Below are 24215 nucleotides of genomic sequence, written 5' to 3'. Positions count from 1 at the left end.
AATGGATAACCAATTCAATAAATACTAATTTTGAAAATTATTCATTCCCTCCCCACCTCCCCTCCCCTAATTTTGAAAAATCATCCTAATAAATGTTACATAATTGAGTTAGAGGTTTTAAAAACAACAACGGCAAACCTATTTACTGCTGGTGGCCCAAGCATAAGAATTTACTAACCAACTCTCACCAAAGATCAGCATATATCAGCAGACTTTTTGTTGCCATGTTGGCTACAAACACAGTGACATATTTTTCTGTTGCCAGTTATATTTTTATAATAATAATAATAATAATAATAATAATAATAATAATAATAATAAATGTTTATTTATAAACTGCTTTTCCAATGATCAAATTTAGTAGACAATATGCTAGCAGAAAGCTATTCTGCAAGCATACATCACAATGGACTGCTGTAGTGGCATTCTGCCACTATAGCTTCCCATCTTCTCCCCCAGAACAATACTCTGCTTCATCAGATGGTACACAGAGATCTATCAGCCTTCATGGCAACTGACCAGCCATGTCAAAACATAATAATGCAATGACTTCTGGTTGGTAATGGCACCTCATAGAAAAGCCTCTGACTAAATGGGGTCAGGACAGATCGGAAAGTGCAGTGTCTGGGTCACCAGAAAGACATCAGAGTGACCCAAAATTATACCCTTGGTAAAGGGTGTTCAGAGGGGGCCCAATGAAAATTCAAATCTTCTTTCCCTCCTTCCTGGAACCTTTGAATTTGAATTTTGGATTCAAGGGCTAAAGAAGTGAAGGATCAGGTGGAACCATGGGGCAAGCCATGGCAGTGCTGCTTCCCCATGATAATGGACAGAGGTGCCACCAATTATTAAATTAAACGAATCACATTTGGGATTAGAATATAAATATTTCTTTTGCATTTCTGGTAATTTAACTTTCAAAGAACTATCTCTTTGTGGACTGATAAAGTTTTGATGCAAATCGGACATTTAAAAATGAGAGCTGAAAGAATATAAAACCAACTACAATTAAAATAAATTTACCTATCCACTTGCTGAGGATTAAGAATCTATAGAACTAAGGATTCAAAGAACTAGGTATTACCTTTAACCTTGAAAAATAATATATTAAGTTAAGAAGTTAGATAAGAGCAGAAAACTCCTCTTTTGTTGTATCAGATTATAGAGATTTTATTTAGAATTTATTGGTGACAAGAAGATATAATGAAAGCATGTTTGTTTGTTTTTAAATTAAAACTTTACTAATTCAATAGTAAAAGTCCACAGTAACTGATCAGAGAAGCGGGGTGGTTGAAGGGTTAAATAAAACCAGGCTCATATAGCCTAGACAGATGCTGATGGTGAAAAAGAAGAGTGGTCTTAATGCCGTGAAATAAGCCATTGCAGAGGACTGGAGGAGGGGTCTCCAAGGATGGGAGAAGGGGGCATTCAGGGCAGGTGGAGGGGGTGACAAGGATGAGGAGAGGAGACAACAAAGGGGAAGAGTTCCCTTTTTTATTTGTCCCCAATAAACAAGAAGGGAGTGGGTGACTTTGCTTGATGTAGTTGCTGTGAAAATCAAGAAGGAAATAAAAACAATGCAAAAATGCACTATCACTAAGAGCCAGAGAGGAAAGCAGATCCAGAAGCAACAAGAAATGGTGGTTTTTATAGTTTAAAAATCCCCGAACCATAAAAGGGATTCAAAGCCGAAACCAAGAAAGGTGGCTACAGCGGAACAATAGGGAAGACAGAGTAACACCAGTAGACTCACACTAACTGATCTACCCTCTTGAATCTTGAACTACACAGATTACTTTTAACTGTGAGTTAATTAAAAATTCCTGCAAGAAACAACTGATACATACCCCCTCTCAGTTTTCTCTTCCCTGTATCCCTTCTAGATTTATTATAATATTTTTCTCAATATTTTGACATTAGGAAATTGGATATTTTGATATTGATATAATTAGATTATATATATGGACTATTTAAACATTGATTTTTTTAATGAATCTATGTAGATTAATGAATTATTTAGATATAGTTAGTTATAACTGAATAGACTTGAATAAAACATACATAGAGCATACAGTGATAGTGATACATTTGGCTAATGAACTGGATTTGAGTTAAGAATTTTTAATACTACTAATACTATTATTAATATTAATATTAGACGTTGATTAAGCAATTTGATTAAGTAGACTATTAAATCGTAAATTAATTATCATAACTGACTTGAAATCATTAGTAGTTTTTGCTTTAAATTGGTTACATATTAAATGAGCAAAATTGAATAGATTATTTAGAATATATAGAAATATTGATAAAATTGATTAAGGTATTGAATTGTGCTTAATTTGAGAATTGTTAGTATTTAGTGTATATATGAATTGTTTTAAAATCCAAAAGGAAAGAGTAGTCTGTGTTGGGGTATATGGTCCACTTCAGAAGAAAGGTCCTGTACTCGGCACAAAGGTAGCCCAATATAAAATACATTGTAGAAGTTCAACCTCGAGGTTACCAGTGTGTGCACTACTAACTTTAGGTCTTCCAGATCTAGGAAGGGGTGCATCTGGTGTATCAGCCAAAGCTGAGAGTAAGCACTCCTGACTGTAGCATCTACGTGGGCTGACATTTGGAGAGATGAATTCAGGAGCACTCCCAAGCTGTGAACACAGTTTTTCAGGGGGAGTGTAATCCCCATCTGGAACTGTTTGACACACCCCCATTCCCAGATTAGAACCCTTGATAGTAAGAATCTCTGTTATGTTTGTATTCAGTTTCAAATTGCTTTTCCTCATCCATCATATTACCTCCTCCACGCATTCATTCAGAGGAGACAAGCTACCTTTAGCTGAGGCTATTTTGGAATAAAACCATAACCAAGGAAGAGATTTTAACAGCAATAAAAAGAAGTAAAACTGGCAAAGCCCTGGATCCAGATGAGTTTATTAATGAATATTATAAAACCTTTACAAAACAGATGATAAAGCCTCTATATAAAACTATGAATGGAGTTTTACACAATAATCTTCCAAAATCTTGGGTACATGCAAATACAGTTGCCCATTCCAACTTGTGGACCTGAGATTTGTAACCTTGAATATCTGTGGAGGGGCGACATGTGCTATTTCCCCAACAGAACGAATGAGTCAAAATAAAAGGATGGGAGTATAAATTAAAAGCCTTTGTGGATGATGTGGTAATAACACTGGGAAATCTGCTAGCTAGCCGTGATAGCTTACAATCGGCCCTTCTTATACACAGATTTTTTTTAATACAAAGATTCAAGCATCCACGGTTTGAAAATGTTCACTAAAAGTATAAATTTCAAATATCAAACCTTGATTTTCCATTTTTTTTTTAAAAGGGACACTATTTTGCTATATCATTATATTTAATGGGACTTGAGCATCCATGGAACTAAACTCCAGCATATAACAAGGGTACACTGTACTAGCGAAACTCACTAAATATGGAGAAGTCTCAGGTTTTTATGTTAATAAGAATAAAATGAAAATGTTAGTAATGAATATATTTGACAAAGACAAATTGGAGCTGGAAGTCAAAACTGGTTATCAAATCGACAAGAAAATAAAATATTTAGGAATCTAGGTAACTACTAAAAACACAGAACTTTTCAAGAATAATTATGAAAAATTTTGGTCTGAAATTTAAAACAATGGAGTAATTTAGGCTTATCATGGTTGGGCAGAATATCCACAATCAAAATGACTCTACTACCTAAAATGATGTATCTTTTTCAAAATCTGCCCATTATAACCAATGACAAACCCTTTATTAACTAGCATAAAGATATCTCCAAATTTATATGAATGGGGGGGGGGGGGGGACAAAAATTAAGCTGAAACTACTCCAAGATTTAACAAACCATGGTGGTGTTGCACTGCTAAATCCGAAATTATATTATTATGCCACAACTTTGAATTGGGTCCTAGAATGGGTATGCTTAATAAAACCAAGACAATTAAACTAGAATCTATGAGACTAATATATGGACTCCATGGTTAGATGTTTTATAAGTTAAAAAAAGAATAAGTAGTTAAATAACCACTTCATAAAGCAACACATGTATCCCAGGTTTTTCTTCTAACAATAATCCATACCATTGAATTCTAAAGTTAGGATTGCTCATGGCACCATGTTTCCCATTTATGTGTATTGTTGTGAAAGCTGAACAGTGAAGAAAGCTGATAAGAAGAAAAGCAGCTCATTTGAAATGTTGTGCTGGATGTTATGGTCTATTAAAAAGACAAATAAATGGGTTCAAGACTGAATTGTTCCTAGAAGCCAAGAAGACTAAACAGAAACTTGCAGGTGAAATATCAGGTGAAACATTAGGAATAAATTCTTCCAGAACATGGCCACACAGCTCCCCAAACCCAGAGGAAACTATGGACGCCAGCCATGAAAGCCTTTGACTTGACATTAAACTGAGACTGTCATATTTGCCATTATCACAAGATGAAATGATTCAGTAGAAATGACAATAATACAATGCAAAAGGGAGTAGGAAAAGAGGAAGACTACATTAAAGATGGACAGAATCAATGAAGGAAGCCAAAGCCCTGAGTCTGTAAGACCTGAACAGGGCTATTGATGATAGGAGGACTTGGAGATTTCTCATTCATGGAGCTGCCATAAGCTGAAGTTGACTTGACAGCAGTTAACAAGAAACAACTCTTGGATCATACAAAATCTCTGGGCTAGAGGCACATATTGTGAAAACAGACAGGGATGGGGTTGTGGTGAATCCATAATACTTCACCAGTGCAAATTTAGCCACCTAATAGCAAGTTAAATCCAGACTTATTTTGATGTCTCTAAGGAATTCCTTCTAGATGAAACTCATAAACTTCCTGCTTATTGAACTCATTGACAAATGTTCAATGACAGAAATATAAATGCTGCATTGTAATTCTGCATTTATATCATTTGTACATCTCAAAATGTACAGTCTTCCTTTTGGCACAACTACTTTCTTAACAAAAGTTTATCACAAGCTTTTTTTAAAATTGCATGGCATGGATCTTCAGCCAATGGTGTGTGTGACAGAGGGGAGGGGAGATCATTAATCTCTTGCCTTAGCATAATTCTTTGTCAAGCAAAAAAAGAGAATGACAGATACAGAAAAAAGAAAGAAAAGATATAAACAGGGAAGGAAAATTACTTGTATGGCACATTTAGGATACACCAATTTATTTCAGTGTAAGATTAATTCAATTTACACTCTGAAAATTGGGTGGTTCAATTAGAAATTTTCCTCCAAATCCATTTCACTACATCCTAATGTAAAGACAGCCCGAAAGCAAAACCCACCATCTGCAACTTGTGTCTAAAATATGGATCTCTCTGTTTCTTCCTCTCATGTCAGAAAAATTATAGCTTTAATTATAGACTATTTTTATCCCTGTAAGAAGTACTTAAGTGGTTTCAGAGATGAGATTGGAGACAATTGCTGTTCAACTAGTGAAACATGTAACTGGCTTTAAATTCTTGGATACATGTTTCAGAAATAGTTAGATATATTGTTATGCTAGCAGGACAAGGATCACAATTTATTTGGAATATGAGAATATGTATCATCATCATCATCATCATCATCATCATCATCATCATCATCATCATCATCATTTTACATGCTAAAATGGTACACTGAATACATGCATTCTCACACATACATTTTTCTCCTTCATACTCATCTTTGAGACTGGTCTGGTTCCACTGTAATCTGGGTGAGGTTTGGAGAGTGGGAGAGAATTAAAGGCATGTTAATTCACAAATGTGACATGTTATGCACTATGTAGCTTTCACCAGCCTTATTTAAAGAGTTTGAGGTGATTTAAAGGCTATTTTATTATGCTATTTTCAGATTCCTACAATTTTCCATCTCAAACATAGATTTATTAATTTCTCTTCCCCACGGTTTTTAGTGTACTGTAATATATGTCAAAAGGAGTCTTAAATAATAATCACAGTAAAAAAAAGTAAAACGTTCATGTTCATCACATGCTGCATAATCTATGGCTGGGTTTTTATGGCTTTTTAAATTTTATTTGTTCGTGCATAATGAAGCAACACAATGTAAATTTAATTTATCCTGTTTGGATTTTCTCCCTTCCTTCTATTATGGTATGAATATGCATTATGTATATGGATTTCATTCTGCCTCTGGTTATTGTCTTTTTGGTGTGTGATAATAATAAAAGGATTAGTTAAATTTTCGTCCAAATTATTTTCTTCCCTTGTGTTGTAGTCTTGACAACAATTGGAGAATGTATATGTTCATTCAGTGATTACCATGTGAAAATAGCAAGTGCCTTGGGTAATATCAAAAGATAAGTGATGCTTGGCAAGGTTGTACTTTTAACTTCCAAAATTGGCATTTTTCCATTCCTAAGAAAAGAGACAGCATTGTCCATGCAAGGAATGGTTTATGCCTCAGACATTTTTATTATATCATTATGTTACTCATCCACTGAAGATCTTTCAGCAATTCATGAAACTACATTTAAAGCAACATAGGAAGAATATAAAACCTGTTTAAGTATAGCAATAGAATAAAACCAGATTACCAATTTTTTGCCATTTCTGTCCCGCTATCTTAAAAAAAAATCAACAAAAGGAAAATCATTCTGGATTGTTGGGTAACAACTCTTCTGTTAATCCCAGCATTGTCAATCTATCAGTCATTCTATATCATTTTCCTTCTCTTCCCTTTATATATCTGTGTGTACTCTGCCTTAAGAAAAGTGCCATGCCTTCACTTTGAAATAGTACTTGTTATAACTAATAACAGGATTGAGAAGCAGCCCTACATTGCCTAGGAGGCCACCGCAAGTAAACACATGAGCCAAAGCTGGAGGAAACGCCACAACTTTATTCAGCAAGCAAATAAAATTGGTAGGGTTGGCCCAAAGCATGAGGTCAGGGTCTGTAGTATCGAACAACCCCTGGTTGTTCGATAAGCGGCATGCCTGGTGACCGCCAGGCAATGGGATGACCTAGGGGCTAAGGAACACCATCGCACAGCCATGCCACCAGCTGCTCGCATGTTCTCTAAGCCCCTAGTCACCGGGAGGCGCTACTGTGTTGTGGCCCCCGCAATGGCCAAAATGTATGCCCTCATCGCCCCCGGGTACCTAATGACTCCCATACCAGTGCTCCGTGGCCCTGGTAACCACACCAACCAGATCCATGACCTATGCTGCCGCCCCTGAAGCTGTGACTAAAACCACCAACCCTAGGGAGGAAGGGTGGGAGAGCCGAGCAGCGAATGGCACTGGGGCCAGAGCACATGGCCAATATATAGGCCAGGCCCCAGCATGCATAGCAGGTGTGGTGGCCCCTCCCCCAAGGCAACCCAGCCAATGGGCTGCCCTGGAGGACCGGGGCACACCATAGAGAGGTCCTCCTGCCTCCCAGAGCAGTCCACTGAGGTGGAAGGACCTCTCCTCCTCACACCAGCCTAATAGCAGCACAGCTTGCCCCAGCAAAGCATGCTGGGGAAAGCCTGGGAACTTGCTTTGTGGCTCCCGGCGGCAAAGCGGCCTACCTAGTGAGGCGGGCGGCCACTTGTTATGGCTGAGTTCACATGTGCCACATTCTATCATTGTAGCCAGAAACTGGGAACAGTAAATAATCTATAGTTTATACTAGGGGTGGGCAGACGCAATAGATCTGAGGGTCACTTTTTATGAACCAGACTCTTTTAGGAGTGGCATGGATGACCAAAAACAACAACTTGGCTGGTTCTCAAAGGGCTCATTCCCACTTACATTTAAATCCGTTTGATTTTGGCTTCATTTCCAAAAGGTCTGTTGTTCCCACTATGAAAGCAGATATTTTTTATTATCCCTTGTAATCTATTCTTTTCTGGCACAACTGTCATCCTCACCAGTTTGTGCCGCTTCAAAATGCATGTCAATCATCTGTGTGCCATCAGTGACATGAGCGGCTGCCCGGGCAGCCCAGCTTGGGAACTATATAAGATTTGATTCATTGGTTTTGCAGTTACTTGCATCACTGATTGCAAGTAGTTGGAAAACCAATCAGTCAATTCTTCTATCAATTTTACTTTAAAAGAACAAAATCATGTGCCCATAGGTCACAATACAAGCACAAAGGGAATGATGGGGGGGGGGGGGGGAGATGGTGGATCTACCAAAAACTGAGGCAGGATGGTAAACACCACTGTGCCATTAGTCCCTCCCCTCCAGAATGATGCAATTCAGATCCATTGCTCCCACTTGTTGAACATACTTCGGAATCAATTCTTTTCAAAAGAACCGCCAAAGAACTAGTGTCAGGAAAGAGGGGTGGGATTTTTTAAATGGTGATGATTATGATTATTATTTGCATTTGCCTCACTTTATCATGACTGAAACCAATCACAGTAGGATCAGATCCGATTTCAAATAGGAACAATGGTCATATAGCCCGATCAGCAATTTGCTTTAAATGATAATGGGAATGCAGCCAAAAATGGGTATTTTGGTATTAAACAGTACAGGGAAACAAGAAAACCCATTTAAAAGATGCAAGGGATGTTAAAAGGTTCTTGGACCAAACCACTCTCCAAAATCTGAGCATAATGTTGTCATTGTAGCTTGTTTTTCTGGGGAGTGGTGGATTTTAAACTGCTAATTTTCAAGGTTATAGCATTTATTTCTGATTTTTTTATTATTATTTATTGAACTGTGACATTGAAAAGTGTACAGTTTTCAAGTGTTGATCATGAAGTTCCTGTTTCTAAAGAAGAAAATTACAAAGGAAATCTATGAGTGTATGATGCAAACATTGAGTGACAAGTGTCCATCATACTCAGCTGTGAAGATGCGGTGTGCCAACTTTCAGCATGGAGACTCAGATCAAAGTTGCAGCAAGGTCTAGGAGGCCTTTAACAGTGTCAGTTGCTGAGATACAAGAGATATCCCAGGAAGACTCATGGGCAGTTGGCTATGAAGAAGCTGTAAGTCACATGGGTGCTGAAATGTTTGAATGCTGACCAGAAACAAATAGAGTGGATATCTCCAAGTTGATTTTCCAGCATTTTAAGCAATCCAGTGATATTTTTGGAATGACTCATCACTGTTGATGAAATATGTTTACATCACTATGATCCAGAGAGCAAACAAGAGTCCTTGCAGTGGCAGCAGTGGGGTTCTCCATGTCCCCAGGTCTGTGTGACCACTCATTAGATGTTCATTTAAAGGACCTTTCCAGTTTCATGCTTTTTGGCCTCTCTGAAATGGCTATTATAACAAAATATATGCCAAAATATCATGGAGTATGCACTCACAACTTTTAGCAGTTTGGGCGTATGGCTATGACACTGTAGACTATGACTCTGAAGACCAGGATTTGAACCCTGCCTCAGCGCATGACAACCCACTGAGTGTCTTTGGGCAAGTCACACCCTCTCAGCTCCAGAGGATGGTAATGGCAAATCTCCTGTGAAGAACCTTGCCAGGAAACCCTCATAATAGGTTTGCCTTAGGGTTGCCATAAATCAGAAATCACTTGAAGGCACACAACAAGAAAGACAAACAAATCTGGTGAAAATGTTGAATTTGCCTGAAAGAGTCCCAAGCAAGTCAGAAAGGAAAATTTGGTTTATTAATGATCCACAGATATGCACACACAAATGCAAACACTTTTCATCCCTCCCCCCACAGTTCTCCTTCAGTGTTTTCCTAACTTTGTACCTATCCACCAGTTCCTATCTTTATACCTCTTTGGAGTGAAAGAGAGCTGGGGCCTCCACAATTAGAACATTATGATTCCAGTCCAACTACTACATGTTCTATAATAAGGAAATCACAGAATTCACAGTTTAGGGGGAGGTTTTAGAAGTTTCATCCAGAGAGGTCCTCTAGTGCCTTGCCAAATTTCAAATGTCTGGATTCCATAAGATGTTGGTATGGCAGTTACAGTGGACCTAGTGCTACAAGTGAATAGTGTGAAAGGGCTTCTGGGAAACAGGGGAACTCATAGAATAGTGATCTAGATGGCATGAACAACCATTTTTGAAACTGAAAGAAGAGGCTGGTGGGGCAAAGATAACGAAGATAGGCAACTGTCAGTGGTAACAGATACTCTGCACATGCTCTGATGAACATCTCTCTTTTAATAGTTTTCAAGTTTATTTTTTACATTTTTCCAGACACTTTCAAAATTATAGTCTATAATTAAAAATAAATAAATTGTTGTGAATAAGTAGGGGTAGGATGGAAGACAGCAAAGGTAAAAACACCCTCTTAAAATCATTCCCTTGATTTTATTATGTTGAGCATCTGTCATGAAAAATCTTATCATAAAATGTAGGATACAATAGGCCTCAAAACCCACATGTTTAATTAAAAAACAAACTGATAACATGTTACATTATTGTTAGAACAAAGAACACAATATACAGTCCTGTTGATCTTGCACCAGAAGAAAGGAAGGAGGAAGAAAGACATAAGTGCACGTATGTGCATCTGAAAATGTTCTAGTCAATCATCAGACTTAAAATAAGTCACCTTTTTATTATAGTTATCACAAAATCAGTATAGATTATACAACTCTATCTTTCCAAGCACCGCTTGAACTTTTTCCTAAGTATAAGCAATAATAACTACTTTTCTGAATTCAGTTGCTGATTATAATGGGAGAATGTGGTTCACCTGCCTTTCTCTTATAGCCAAAACTATGAATTACAATTTTAAAATATTTCATTAATTCTACTGTATTTTAAAAGCAGAATAGAAGACCATATATATATATATATATATATATATATATATATGTGTGTGTGTGTGTGTGTGTGTGAGAGAGAGAGAGAGAGAGAGAGAGAGAGAGAGAGAGAGAGAGAGAGAGAGGTTATTACATTATTACTTTTTCTTCCATGAAATTATAAATGGCATGGGAAGAATTCCTGAGAAGTTTTTATTGAACAGGCTTTGGGAACCACAGCCTTAGCCATTTCAGGCACTGGCAATTCTGTCTGAGATTTTATGGAAGCTATAGTCCAATAAAGTAACTTTTCCTATCTCTAATCCAGACTTGTTTAGCTTCAAGGAGGCTGCTGCAGCATGGTCCTTCAGGCAAATATCCAGGACCTGCATTAGTAGTCTCACAGATGTTTTTGCCAATTATTTCTGATTTTTTTTTAATGCAGAAAATGAACGAATTTTCAGAGTCACAAATGGCAGTTTACAAAGTGCGTGCACAAGATGAGATGTGAAGGAAATCAGTAGCAAAGTGAGTCAATGATTTTAACAGTTATATGATGCTCACCCAAAGAGTATATCATAAGTGATAATGAATAAGCAAAAGAGAATAGTATGTTCAACAAGTAATTTGTGAGCAGCATTATGAAATCAGGTACAAAAAGAATGGGAAGATTAACAAGGAAACAATAAGAAGAACAAAGGACAAGCAGACCACAAGAGGCTATTGCAAATTGTACATATGACACATTTGGAATAGATGTTAATTATGGAATCCTCCAAGAAGTCCTCAGGATTATAACAGGCCACTTATTGACAAAATGGGATGCCTTATTAAAAGACAGAGGTATTATTTTGTAAAGTTTCCCCAGAGGACAAGAGGAAATTTGATTCAGAAACAAATTTCCCAGGAGCGAGGGGGGGGGGGGGGAGACAGAAGAAAATCAAGAACATGGTAGAACGATTTCTAAAGAATTGAAACTTGAGCAGGTTGGCAAAAAGCCAAAGGCCTATATAATAGCTTATAAAGAGAATTGTTGTAACTGACCAGGGAAGAATGTGTCTCTACATAGAAAGACAATGGTGAGCTATATTGAAATCAACATGCTACATGCATTTCTCTTGAGCAGTTCAAACAGGTGAGTTGCTTTGAAGAGAATCCTAAAATCCTAAAAATCCTGAAGCCTAAGTGAAAAGTGGATAGGTTGTTTGGAGCCTTGCAAAGCCTAAATGTAGCAAAGCAGCACCACTATATTTTTGGGAGGGGTACATTTATAGTGCTGTGAGGTTTCAGTAGTGAATGAGCAACCCATTGAAATTTGCTCCTACTGTGGCTTGATCTGATTTAATAAATAATAATAATAATAATAATAATAATAATAATAATAATCCCGCCCCTCTGTGTAACACAACCAGGGCGGCTTACAACATTAAAACATACATTCCCGTATCCCAAAATCCCCCCCTCCCCAAACAGTCTTCACCGAGATAGAATACAAGAGAAAGAGTATTGGCTTGTCCTGCATGTTGTGTAATCCTATCAGATAGTTTTTCTAGCAGTCATAAATCCCAAATGCTTTTCCACCAGGATTCTAAGGGAATATACCCGTTTTCCAGCATGTGGCAATTTCTATACGAGCTGCTGTTATAAAGAAGTCTATTAAAGTTTTAAACTTTAAGGGTAAGTTTACATTCAGATATATTGATAGTAAACAATCCTGGACAAAATTTAGGGTCTTGGTTTGTAATTAAAGAGTTCTGCTGAAGAATCAATTGCCAGAATAGATTAATACTGGGTCAATCTAACCACATATATGTAAACATTCCTACCGCATCGCACAGCTCATGCATTTAAAACCATTCACCAATATTCTACATTGGCTAGCTAATCACATCTGTAACTAAGGGGCATGACAGACCACTCTGAAAGGGCGGCCTGCAACTGCCTATTTTTGCCCTGGATGGAGGCCACTCCAACCAATGGTGTGGCCTCTTCTAGGAGTAAAAAGAACCTGCTTCTAGTGGGTTCTTTCTGAGACATGCCCGGGGTGCCATTGGCGCCTTCCCACACACTGATGACATACGTGTGGTGCAGCACCATTTGTTCGCCGTGCCATGCGTACATCATCATGGTGGGCCTCGTGTGGATGGGGCGAGCCATGATGGCATCCAGACAGCACGGTGGGGCTCAGGAGTGTGTAGACACACCGCTCTCCCAAGTCTTAAAAAAGCCGGCACTAGGCACCAGTCTATACCAGGCCTCAGTCACATCTGACTCGATCCAGCCCACCTAAAAAATCAGCAGTCATATAAAAGGAAAGAGGTCCATTCAGCTTCCAACTGCAGTGCTAGGTGGATGATATTTCTAATCTTTTCCTGACAGAAAGAAGCCTGCAAAAAGAACTTGTGACAGGAGCTCTACGTCTGATAGTTGTAGCCTTGCTCATTGGTGGGAGGAGGTTCACTAGTGTTAATGAATGCATAACAGTTATGGATCCATAACAGTAGGTTTTGAATTGGTAACTGCAATACTGAAGGCCAGCCATAGTTTACATCAGAAGGCAGTCAGTTTCCAAATGTTTGAATAGAAATACGTTGCCTGCTAGTAGGCGGAAAACAGATAAGAGAGTTGTCTGGTAGGCATGTAATTCTTCACAAATTTTGTTCTTGAAGGAAACAATGGACAATTTTAGCAATGTTCCTGCAAGAACATCTTTGGGAATGAGTTTTCAAAGTCTATTAACAATTTCAAACTTATTCTGTGCAAAATTTGCACATGGTTGTTTTGCATAAAAACAAAGCAAGACAAAACAAAACAAAACACAGCACAAGAAACAGATTTTTCTCTGCAGAAAATATGAAAATGCTGTTTACTGCACAAAAGAACCATGTACAAAATTTACGCAGAATAAGTTCCAAACTGTGAATATTCTCATCAGTGTAGGATTCTTCTCATCAGGGCTTCTCAATGCTCATAAAATAAAATAAAATAAATATTTTTACCCTCTTTTAAATATTTTCAGACATGCTTTACATGTTTGCAGGGGACTGAACTGTATTTCCTTTGTAGTCTCTACTAGCTCTATGATTCTATGATCCCTACTATCTCATGTTCCTCAAAAAGGAATTCCATATTCTGGAAGCAATCATCAAGCATGTGCTCTCTCTTTAACATCCTCACTAAACGTGAATCTGACAGTGTTAAGAGAGAAAGAAGGGTTGCTCCTAGAGATTTCAAAGATGGTATGGAAGAATACTGTCTTTCATAAAGCTTGAACAAAAGCAAAGTGAGGCTTTGTAAATCATGACCAGCACTTGCAAGAGCTTTTTTAACAAAGGAGTTAGGTGCCCCCTGTAACCAGCTGCAGCCAATGGCAGGAATGTAATTTTTCATGTTAAATTCATGTATGCAAGGATGAATAATTTCAGTGATTTTCCACTTGCTGTATGTGATGAAGGCTGTTGCACAATTTTCAATCATTATTCATACTTTAGAACTATTTCTCTGAACACATACACAAAAGAGTTGCTATTATTTTGTACAAACAACTTTTCACAGAAGGAGTCCTGAAATGCAAAGAATCTTTCAGTTTTATTCCACTTTCTCAGCAAAGTGTCTTGAATGCTAGGAGACCCTTTTTGCATCAAGGATGCCAATAACAAAAAAAGAAGCACAAAAAATAGCATTTTGGTTCAGGTGAAATTTCCAAACACTTTTCAAAGGTAGCCCCATGTAGTGTATGTTACAGTAATCAGGGTATAAGTAAGGCATGTCAGACATCTCCAGGAATGGGTACAGCTGAGACATTAGCTTTACTTGTGTAACTGCACTCTTGGCCATTACAGAAAGGTGGGAATTCAGGTTCAGGGCTGAATACACAGTGAATCAATTAGTTAAATGCGGCCCATCAAACTAGAGAGTGCTTGTCTGCACCACTTCAGCATGGAAGACCAGGCTCAGAGTGTGTGGTGAAGCATGAATGGATCCAGATAGCACTTTAGACAGAGCCATGATTATTTTAAAAGTGCTCATGCTACATATTTATTTATTTTGATGTCATGGGTTTGCGTTACTGTGAAGCAGAATCATGGAAGCAAGCCCTGTCCCAAGGTATATACATTCATATTTAGGTCTGATGACTTTGGCCAGATACAGAGGGGCAAAAAGCACCGGTCTGTGGACGGGGTGATGGCTGAGCATCCCCACACTCACACCCCTCCCTGCGATGTCCATATTTGCTTGCGCCCGTTTCTATGGCACATGCTTTGATGACATCCCTTTGGAAAAACCGGCTTCTTTTTGTGCTCTGCACAGGCCGGATTGGTGCTGCAGGACAGAAAGGGGCTATGTCTTGCCACCCCTTCCTGCCCGTCTGTACTGGGCCTTCCTTCCTTTTTCCCTCCCCTCTGTTTTGCCATATAGGCCCTGTCTATAGATATGGACAGCTGCTTTATACTTATTCTTCATCAATGAACTTTTTTCCTGGAGCTGTTAACCTATGATGCATGAATTATTCCATGGTATATGTTTATACAGTAGCAGATTGGGAACCAGGTGGGGAGGTTGTCTCATCCAAAATGGTGTGGGAGGTGTCCTTCTGTTTGGTTCATAAGCTGTTATCTATTTACTCTTGGTCTTTCTTGAAGATGGCTTTCCAATTAATGAAAAATGTTTGTTCCTGCTTAAGTGTTGATAATTTTCTTTTCTTGCTAGCTTCTTGGTTTATTCTGACTGCATATGACAAGTTCAACGAGATAGCCCTTTGCTTAGTTAATCTTATGCACAATAAAGGTACTAGTCTTCAAGGTGCCACAGAACCCTTCCTTTGTTCTATATTCATTTATAATTTGATTAAGAAAATGAGTATGAATAGAATGACATTAAAAAACCAAAACAGCATCAGTGAATACAGAAATAACAGCAACCAGCAAACAAATAGATAATTGTCAAGAGACCAACCATTTAATTAAGAGTACAATATGAATTCCCTAAATAGGAGCCCATGTGAAACAAATATTTTTGAATTATCTTAACACTTTAAGTCACTGGGCACAAACAACATCATGTAAGGGCTTTTCCTATATAGTAGCTATAGTTAGTTTAATTATGGTAATACATGGTGTACATGGTAATTATCTAATCATTGTATGCAAGTCTCAGTGGTCTGCAGTCTTTAAATTAAAGTGCAGATTATAAGGAAATTATTTCAGATCTAATGTGCAGCAGCCTGAATAAGTAATTCTAATTTTGGTCCCAGTCAATATCTAACCCAAGAAATACAAAAAGAAAAGTGACTTGAGGTCTAGAAAATGTTGGATTCAGCTCTACCATGGAGTAAGCCAATTGGTTCGATACAATAAGATCCAAAATCCAGAAAAATGTGATGCCTTTATTGGGCCAGCCAAAAATGCACAAAATATATCATGCAAGCTTTCAAAGCTCCACTGGTTATTTTATCAGGCAAAGGTAATAAAAAATCGTTCAGGAAAGGAAGGGGGGAAATGAAGTTGTTAGAGTCATGGGTCTTCATTTTGTGAAAATGTTGCTTTTGTTGTTGTCAATTAAGATGGTCTGGAGGGATATCAGTGTTGTACTGTGAGACTGAGGCCCAAAATACTCTGGTAAAATGACGCAGTTTTGGGCTGTTTTGGGGGTATGGCATTTAAGACAACACATGCCCTGAATGCAGCTGGAAGGCACATCGATGCCATGTCAAGCAAGAAGAGCCAGGTCAAAAAGGAGCAGATATAATCTGCTCCTTCTGGCAGCCCAGTTCAGGACTGTGGTTGTAGCCCAGATCGGGACCAGGCCCATGAGGTCGTCATGGTCCCAGTGTAATCAGGGCTAGCACAGCTTGAACCATCTGTTTTGGGCCAAAGTCATAAAATCCAGGTAATAAAATTTCAACTTCCATTAGTTACAGAAAAAGGAACTTCCCTTGAGATCCAGGCTATTTCTGCCCTGTTCTGTTTTGAGGATACCAATAGGCACACATGATATATAGATCTGACACAATCCTGGTTTCTAAGGCCCAATACATATGGATGCTTTGTGGTGTGATGCTCCTGAGCCCTAGTACATATGTGCGCTGCCATTTTTGAGTGGCACTGCCTACATGTGGCATGTATTGATGATGTGTGGCCATCTGAGCAGCTCTTACAATGTTGCAATAAAGGAGCCACTTCAAGTTGCTCCTTTTTTACTGCACAGCTGTGCCACGTGGTCTGGTTGCCACAAAAATGCTGTGTAGCAAAATGGGCTGGTGTTTCCTTGCTGGCCTGTACTGCGCCTTTGTGCAGAAACCATTGGGAAGTAGGGATACTAAAGGAATGTCACAACACTGTTGCATCAAGACACATGAGGCTAGAGGGTAGAATAGCAAATATGAAGGCCAGCACCACCTATGGTCCAGCCTCTTAACATTTCTCTTAACACACAATCACCTTCACTGATGGGCAGCACAGGATTTGGTTTCTTGCTTCAGTGCTGAGTATAAATGTTTGCCTCCTGTTCTGATGATGTACATTCTGTACATTCAATTAAGGAACTATGGGGTGATTTGGCTGGGGTGGTTTGCAATATAGACAGATTAATGGGAAGGCTGCAACAGAGATAACAAAGAAGCACTGAAAGACAATTTAAAGGTGAAAAGTGCATTTCTGACTTGTACTTTGGGGCCTGGAGCCCAGGAGTTGAGAGAAGAACAACCACTGGGGCTGATTCGGGACTGAGCTGCCTTTTAACCTACAGGGGAGGAGGGGTCGGGTCCAGGACAGCCTATTTGAAATAAGTAACTGGCCAGGAATAAGCCAGGAAAAGTGACTTGACCCGGGATATCTGAGAGACCCAGGCTTGTGTTTCCCAATTTAGTTTTAAGCCCCTACTGCATATATTTGAAAACATTAATAATGTTTTGTCCTAATTTAATTCTGTGTATGCCACTTAGTTCCAAATGGACATGGATCATACTATGTATGTGAACAAATCTGACTAAATTGCACAATCTCAATGAGCCTTCATTAATGCCCCCAAGTTTTCTTACCTCTGGACATGAACATACAAGGATTTACATTCCTAGAATATGGATGACAGGTTCAGTAGTAAATGTCACTAACTTTGTTCTCTCAGTCACACAATCCCATCAGCAAATGGGCAACCATGCCAAATTTAAGCTCAATTAGCATGCACAGGGAGAAGGGAGGGAGGGATTTCTGCAAGCAAATGTTGAGTCTGGTTCATATTGACTTTTTGTTTTAGCATAACACTGAAGCCAGAGAAAACTGGGTTCACACTAGTGTGCTAAACCCATATTACCTGCAGCTCAGTGGATGTCACGAATACTCACATGAACCATTCAACATGTCCTGATGAATCTCCAGCATATCTGACACAGGATAGGTATTTCCTGGTAACATCATGTGAAACAACAAACTCTCCGAAATACTGAGGACTTATAACTGAGAGGGGCAAAGGGAAGATGTTAACAGTGTATTAGTTTCCATGCATGATCCTTTCAAACTACTCAGTTATAGCATAACTACCATGGCAACCTCCTATGGAATCCTTGGGTTTATTGTTTGGTGAGACAATTCTAGAACTTTCTGGCTGGGAATTCTCACTAGCCCAATCTGCACTTCAAATTCCAGGATTCCATAAGATATGTTGTTAAGGTAAAATCACTGTGCAATACCTGTGACAGGGCATTTAAAGATACTGGAACTCAAGTGATGGCATTATTCAGTGGTCATTTGGAACGTCATCACCCCCATGGCTTTTTATTTCTGGTATTGTTTTCAAATTCAAGGAATAGGACAGGTAGGGTTGGCTAGACCTGAAGGACAAAGTGCAGTACTGCATGTTGTCCCCAGATAGCTACCTAGAGAGCAGCAAATCATGGTAGCAGCATAAAATAGGCCCAGATACAGGCTTTGAACTGACACAGGCATGCAGGAACCCAGTGTGACTGGCAGTGAAAGCATTCTTATGCTGTCCTATTTTCTGTATCTACATTTATATAAATAATTAGCAACAAATATATACAATCAGTGGTGGCGTGTATGTAGTTTTAGGTGCTCATTTTAATATTCTACATTTTTTCAATGTATTAGGTGTTTGTATAACAATGATGACAACTGAAGTAAAGTGTCTCACCTGGAAATAAGCAGCAGTGAGAAATACCAAGCTGTTGTCATGATGGTGCTATGATTTAAGTAACTTTAAATTGCAAAACTGAGGTCCAAAACACATTGCAGAAATAATCCAGTTTGAGACCACTTTAACTGCCCTGACTCAGTGCTAGGGAATCCTGATAACTGTAGTGTATTGTGGCACCAGAGTTCTCTGACAAAGAAGGCTAAATGTCTGACAAAACTACAGTTCCCAGAATTCCCTAGCATTGAGCCAGGGCAGTTAAAGCCATCTCAAATGGAATTATTTCTGCAATGTGTTTTGGACCTCAATAAGTTCAAAATATTTCTTTTTATCAGATGTAGCAAAAGGGTTTCATTGTTGTTGTTTTGCTCTAACATACCAAGAATGCAGAAGGAATTGTGAAGTACGGAATGGCAGAGGGAGGGCAGAGAAAGGAGTGGAACGTTATTTACATATTTCACAAATGAAATAGTATACAAAGCCAGAAGCAGATGATGGTGTCCATGTCAATAGTAGAGAGGCTGCATCCACACTGTGGAAATAATCCAGTGTGACATCACTTTAACTACTATGGCTCAATGCTATGGAATTCTCGGATGTATACTTTTGTAAGCTATTTAGCCTTCTCTGTCAGAAAGTTCTGGTGCCACAATAAATTACATATCCCAGGATTCCATAGCACTGAGTCCTGGCAGTTAAAGCCACATCAAACTGGACTATTTCTGCAGTGTAGATACAGCCAGAGTTTCCACACTAGGTTTTAGTCTGAACTGTAAAACAGCTGTCTGAAGTGCTGAATCCTATCCCCAAACTTGAATAGCAAAACTAGCTGTCAAGATAACTTTCAAATTAAAATAAATGCTATACAGTTAAAACATATAAATGATCAACATTTAAATGGAATTGAACAATCAATCACATTAAAAACAATTTAAAAACACAATTAAAGTTTTAAAAATAGTTTCAGAACAGTGCACTTCAAAAGTACAGCCCCCTCAAAACTTCCTTCAGAAATCTCTAGTTCCTCTAGATCTCTTGGAATAAAAATATCTTTGTCTGTTAATGAAAGGACAGCAAAGATGGGACCATTCTAGGCTCCCTATAAAGTGAGCTTCAGAGCCTGTGGGAAGCCACTGAACAAACCATACCTTACATCCTCATCTAGGTTTGTGTGAGTCTGAGATAAGGACCTTCCAGGGACTGGACAGGCTCATATAGGAAGATATGGTCTGTCAGATAGCATGGGCCTAAGCTGTATAGGGTTTTCTACATCATAAATTGTAAATTGTGCCAACAGGCAGTGCAATTCTTGTAGCAAGATAGTTGTATGCATTCTGTAACCAGTCCTAATAAACAATCTGGCTCTACCAACTGAAGTTTCTAATCATTCTTCAAAGGGAGGCTCACGTTGAACAGAGTACATTAATCTAAATGGGAAATAACTATGCCTGTGTTACTGCAGCCAGATTAGATGCCTTTAGGAAAAAGTGCACTTGGTGGACTAACTTTAAGTGTGCAGAAGGTTATAAAAGAAACCCAGGCCTCCAGGCACATGGCTCAGTCCAGGATGTCACCCACTGAATCTTCAGAAAGAGTAAAATGACATCCAGCACAGGTTGTATGCTTGTTCCCCATTCTCTGGGAGCATTTCTGTGTTATTTAGAATAAGCTTCAGTTTGTTGCTATCATTCAGTTCACTACTGGTGCAAAACATTTCTTTAAAACTGAAACAACTTCCTTGGAATTTGGTGGAAAGATGAAATAATAAATTCCATCAAAATACTGGCATCACCAAATCTCACACTGCTAGGCAACCTCTAACAGTGGGTTCATGTTGAATAGCATGGATAAAATAACAACAACAGAGTCCTAAGGGGCTTCACACTGTTGAGGGAACTAGCATAGTATAGTGCTTTGAGTGTTGGTCTAGAGACCAGGGCTCAGTTCCCCACTTGGCCATGAAACCCACTGGTGACCTTGGGCAAGTCACATGGTCTGAGCCTCAAGGTAAGACAATGGCAAACTTCCTCTGAATAAATTTTGCCAAGAAAACCCCATGAGTCCAAAACTATTTGAAGGCATACAACAACAGGGGGTTTCACAAGCCAGCAGCAGAGAAAGCTAACAGGAATGCCCCCAGCATCACCATCTGGGCTTACCCCTCCAAAAAGGAAAAGATCCTCTGTAAAACAAAGGCCCGTTCCACACAGGTGGAAAGTGCGTGCCGTGCACGTACTAGGATTAGAAAGGGGCATCCTTTCCGGACGCCCCTAACCCCAGTACGCACTTGGCGCGTACAAAATGGTGGCGCCCATTCTACACGAGTGCTATCATTTTGACATCACGGACCCCTAGCATCTGCACGTCGCATGGTAGAAATGACGCCACGAGTGCGCCATTGGTGACTTGCCGTGCCATTTCCGCACCGCAAGAAGAAGCTGCATTTTGCAGCTTCGTTTTTGTTGCGGCCGGGAATCGCGCGGTTTGTCCGCTGTGGTTCCTGGATGCAGCAACCAGCAGCGTCAGCAGACCACCCTTTTTGGGCGGTCTGTAAAGTGCCAGTGTCTCCAAGTCCAAGCAAGGCGACCCAAATGAACATCATGGTCCATGATATTGAAGATTGCCAAGAAGTTCTGTAGAACCAAGAGGGACACTCTCCCACTGTTTACCAAGGGAATCAAGGTCATGTCTGTCCTATAAGCAGACTGAAATGGATCAGGTTGAAATGGATCAAGATTATCTGTTTCATCCAAGAATCTCTAGAGCTTGGAGGGTAGTACACACTTTGATACCTTACCCAAAAATAGAATGTTGAATACTGTTTGGTGATTATGGAGTGACAGAGACAAGACTTTTTCATCACTTGACTCACAAATGTCTCCTTTAGACATGTTGGACACCTGCCTTGTTAGGAGGCACTGACTACTCCCTTCACTCACTTGCCCCATCCCTTTTGTCCCATTTAATGAGCCAAGGACAAGGATCTAACACACATGAATTAAGCTCTAAGAGATGAATAACTTTGGAGCAGTGCAGACCAGCACTCTGAGTTCTAATGTTACATTATCATTTTGGGTTGATAAGGAAAAAAAATGAGATTAAAACAATTCACATGTAAAGAAAACAAAAACATTTGCCCACCCAGGCAGAGGTCCTTAGCTCTTTACAACCTGGACTAAATTGCTGTGTTCATGTTCTTAATAAGTATTTCCACCTTCCTCCTTCCCAGTCTCTTTAAAATGTGAATTCCCTCCATGCTGCAAATAGTGGTACTATGGAATGAGTATACTTGGTACAGATAGGATGGGTTAGAATTTCATTGTTTGTTTGGGTTTTTAAAATAATAATAATAATAATAATAATAATAATAATAATAATAATTGCAAAAGTTAAGGAAATTACTAAGGAAGATCAAAGAAGACAGTGTAAAGGCAGGTTTGTTGCTGAACACATGGAAAACAAAAATAATGACAGTGGAGGATCTACTTAAATTCAGCCTGGACAATAAGGAAATCTAAATAGTTAAAGATTGTCCATACCTTGAATCAAACATTGATTAGAATGGAGGGTGCAGTCAAGAAATAAGAAGAATACTAAATATGGGAAGAGCAGCTATGAAAGAACTAGCTAAGATCCTAAAGAGTAAAGATGTACAACTGAGCACTAAAGTTAGAATTGTCCAGTCCATTGTATTGCCCATCACCATGTATGGATGTGAGAGCTGGACAGTGAAGAAAGTGGATAAAAAGAAAATCAACTCATTTGTCATGTGGTACTGGAGAAGAGGGCCGAGAATACTGTGGACAGTTAAGAAGACAAACAAATGGGTTCTTGAACAGATCAAGCCTGAAATCTCCTTGGAAGCCAAGATGATCAAATTGAGGACGTCCTACATTGGTTACATCATGAGATGGCATGAATCATTAGAAAATACACTAATGCTAGGAAAGATAGAAGGCAGCAGAAAGAAAGACTACATGCCAGATGGATAGACTCAATCAGGGAGGTCATGGGCATGGCTTTTCAGGAACTAAGCAGAACAGTGGAGGATAGGAAGCCTTGGAGATGTCTTATACAAAGGTTCCCCATAAGTTGAGGTTGGCTCAAGGGCAGCTAACAACAACAAGGAAAGAACTTGAGGTTTTAAAAATGTCCACATGAGAGAAAGGAACTGTCAAAATGTCCATTCTGCACATACAGCTGCAATTTATCATGTGACTAGAAATTAAGTGTTACTTAAGCCTGTGAACTGACTCTTAATTTCTGCCAACAATATTCTTACTCCTAGAAGATTACTAAATGTGGAGATAATTAATGCTTAATGGTTGAGCACTCACTCATCTAGTGACCCTTACTCTAACCTCCACATGTCAGTTATCGTACATGTACTCCACTGCATCATACGTCTCTCTTGTTCTCGATTGCCTGTGTGTATTGCTTTTCTTTCTTTCTTTCTTTCTTTCTTTCTTTCTTCTTCTAGAACCATAAAAGTGTAGAGTTGGAGGGACTCCATGGCTCATTTTGTTCAACCTCCTGCTAATGCAGAAAATCCACAGCTAAAGGAGTTCTGACAATTGTCATCCAAAGTTTTTTTAAAATATATCCATGGTGGAGAGCACAGCATCCTCCAAGATAGTCTATTCCACTGTCAAATTGATTTTACAGGAAGTCCTCCATTTTGTTTAGCTGAAATTGCTCTCTTGTGTGTTAAATTCATTAGTTTGTCCTCTAGGTTGCTTTCACACCAGACAATTAAAAACAGCACACACTTTGATACCACTTTAACTGCCTTGAATCTACTGTATGGCATCCTGGGATTTCTAGCTTCCTGTGTTATTTAGACTTCTCTTCCACAGAGCTCTAATCACCTCACCAAACTGCAAATGCTGTAATTCCACAGAACACAACTATGGGGCTGTACAGACCCCTTCTAAGAGCCAGCCTTCAGCCACCTTTTTCTTCACTAGATCGGGGTCGTGACAATCACACTCCATGGCCCCGATCTGGCCTTTCCACGGCACAAAAAGGAGCTGTAAAATGCAGCTCCTTTCTTCACCATGGAAAGGGTGCCATAGCCACAGCTTTTCAGTGCTCCTTTGGCACTGCGTCATCTGGATGCAGTGCCAGAAGAGCGTAGTGATGCCACCTGCCATGTAGTGGTGGAGTTGGGGCATGCATCATGCGAACACCATACCCCCACTCCACCGCCATGCTGGCTTTTGATGCCGGTCTGTACAGCCCCTATGACAGTTAAACGGTGCCAAATGCTATAATTGTGTGATATAAAAGAGACGCTACTCTCTGGAACATCACAATACAACCTTGCCCCATCTTAGAGCTGGCAG

Source organism: Sceloporus occidentalis, unplaced genomic scaffold (assembly GCF_023333645.1).
Source record: "Sceloporus occidentalis isolate IW3139 unplaced genomic scaffold, rSceOcc1.0.p SCAF_2, whole genome shotgun sequence".
NCBI lineage: Eukaryota > Metazoa > Chordata > Lepidosauria > Squamata > Phrynosomatidae > Sceloporus > Sceloporus occidentalis.
Note: the sequence above shows the minus strand (reverse complement) of the source record.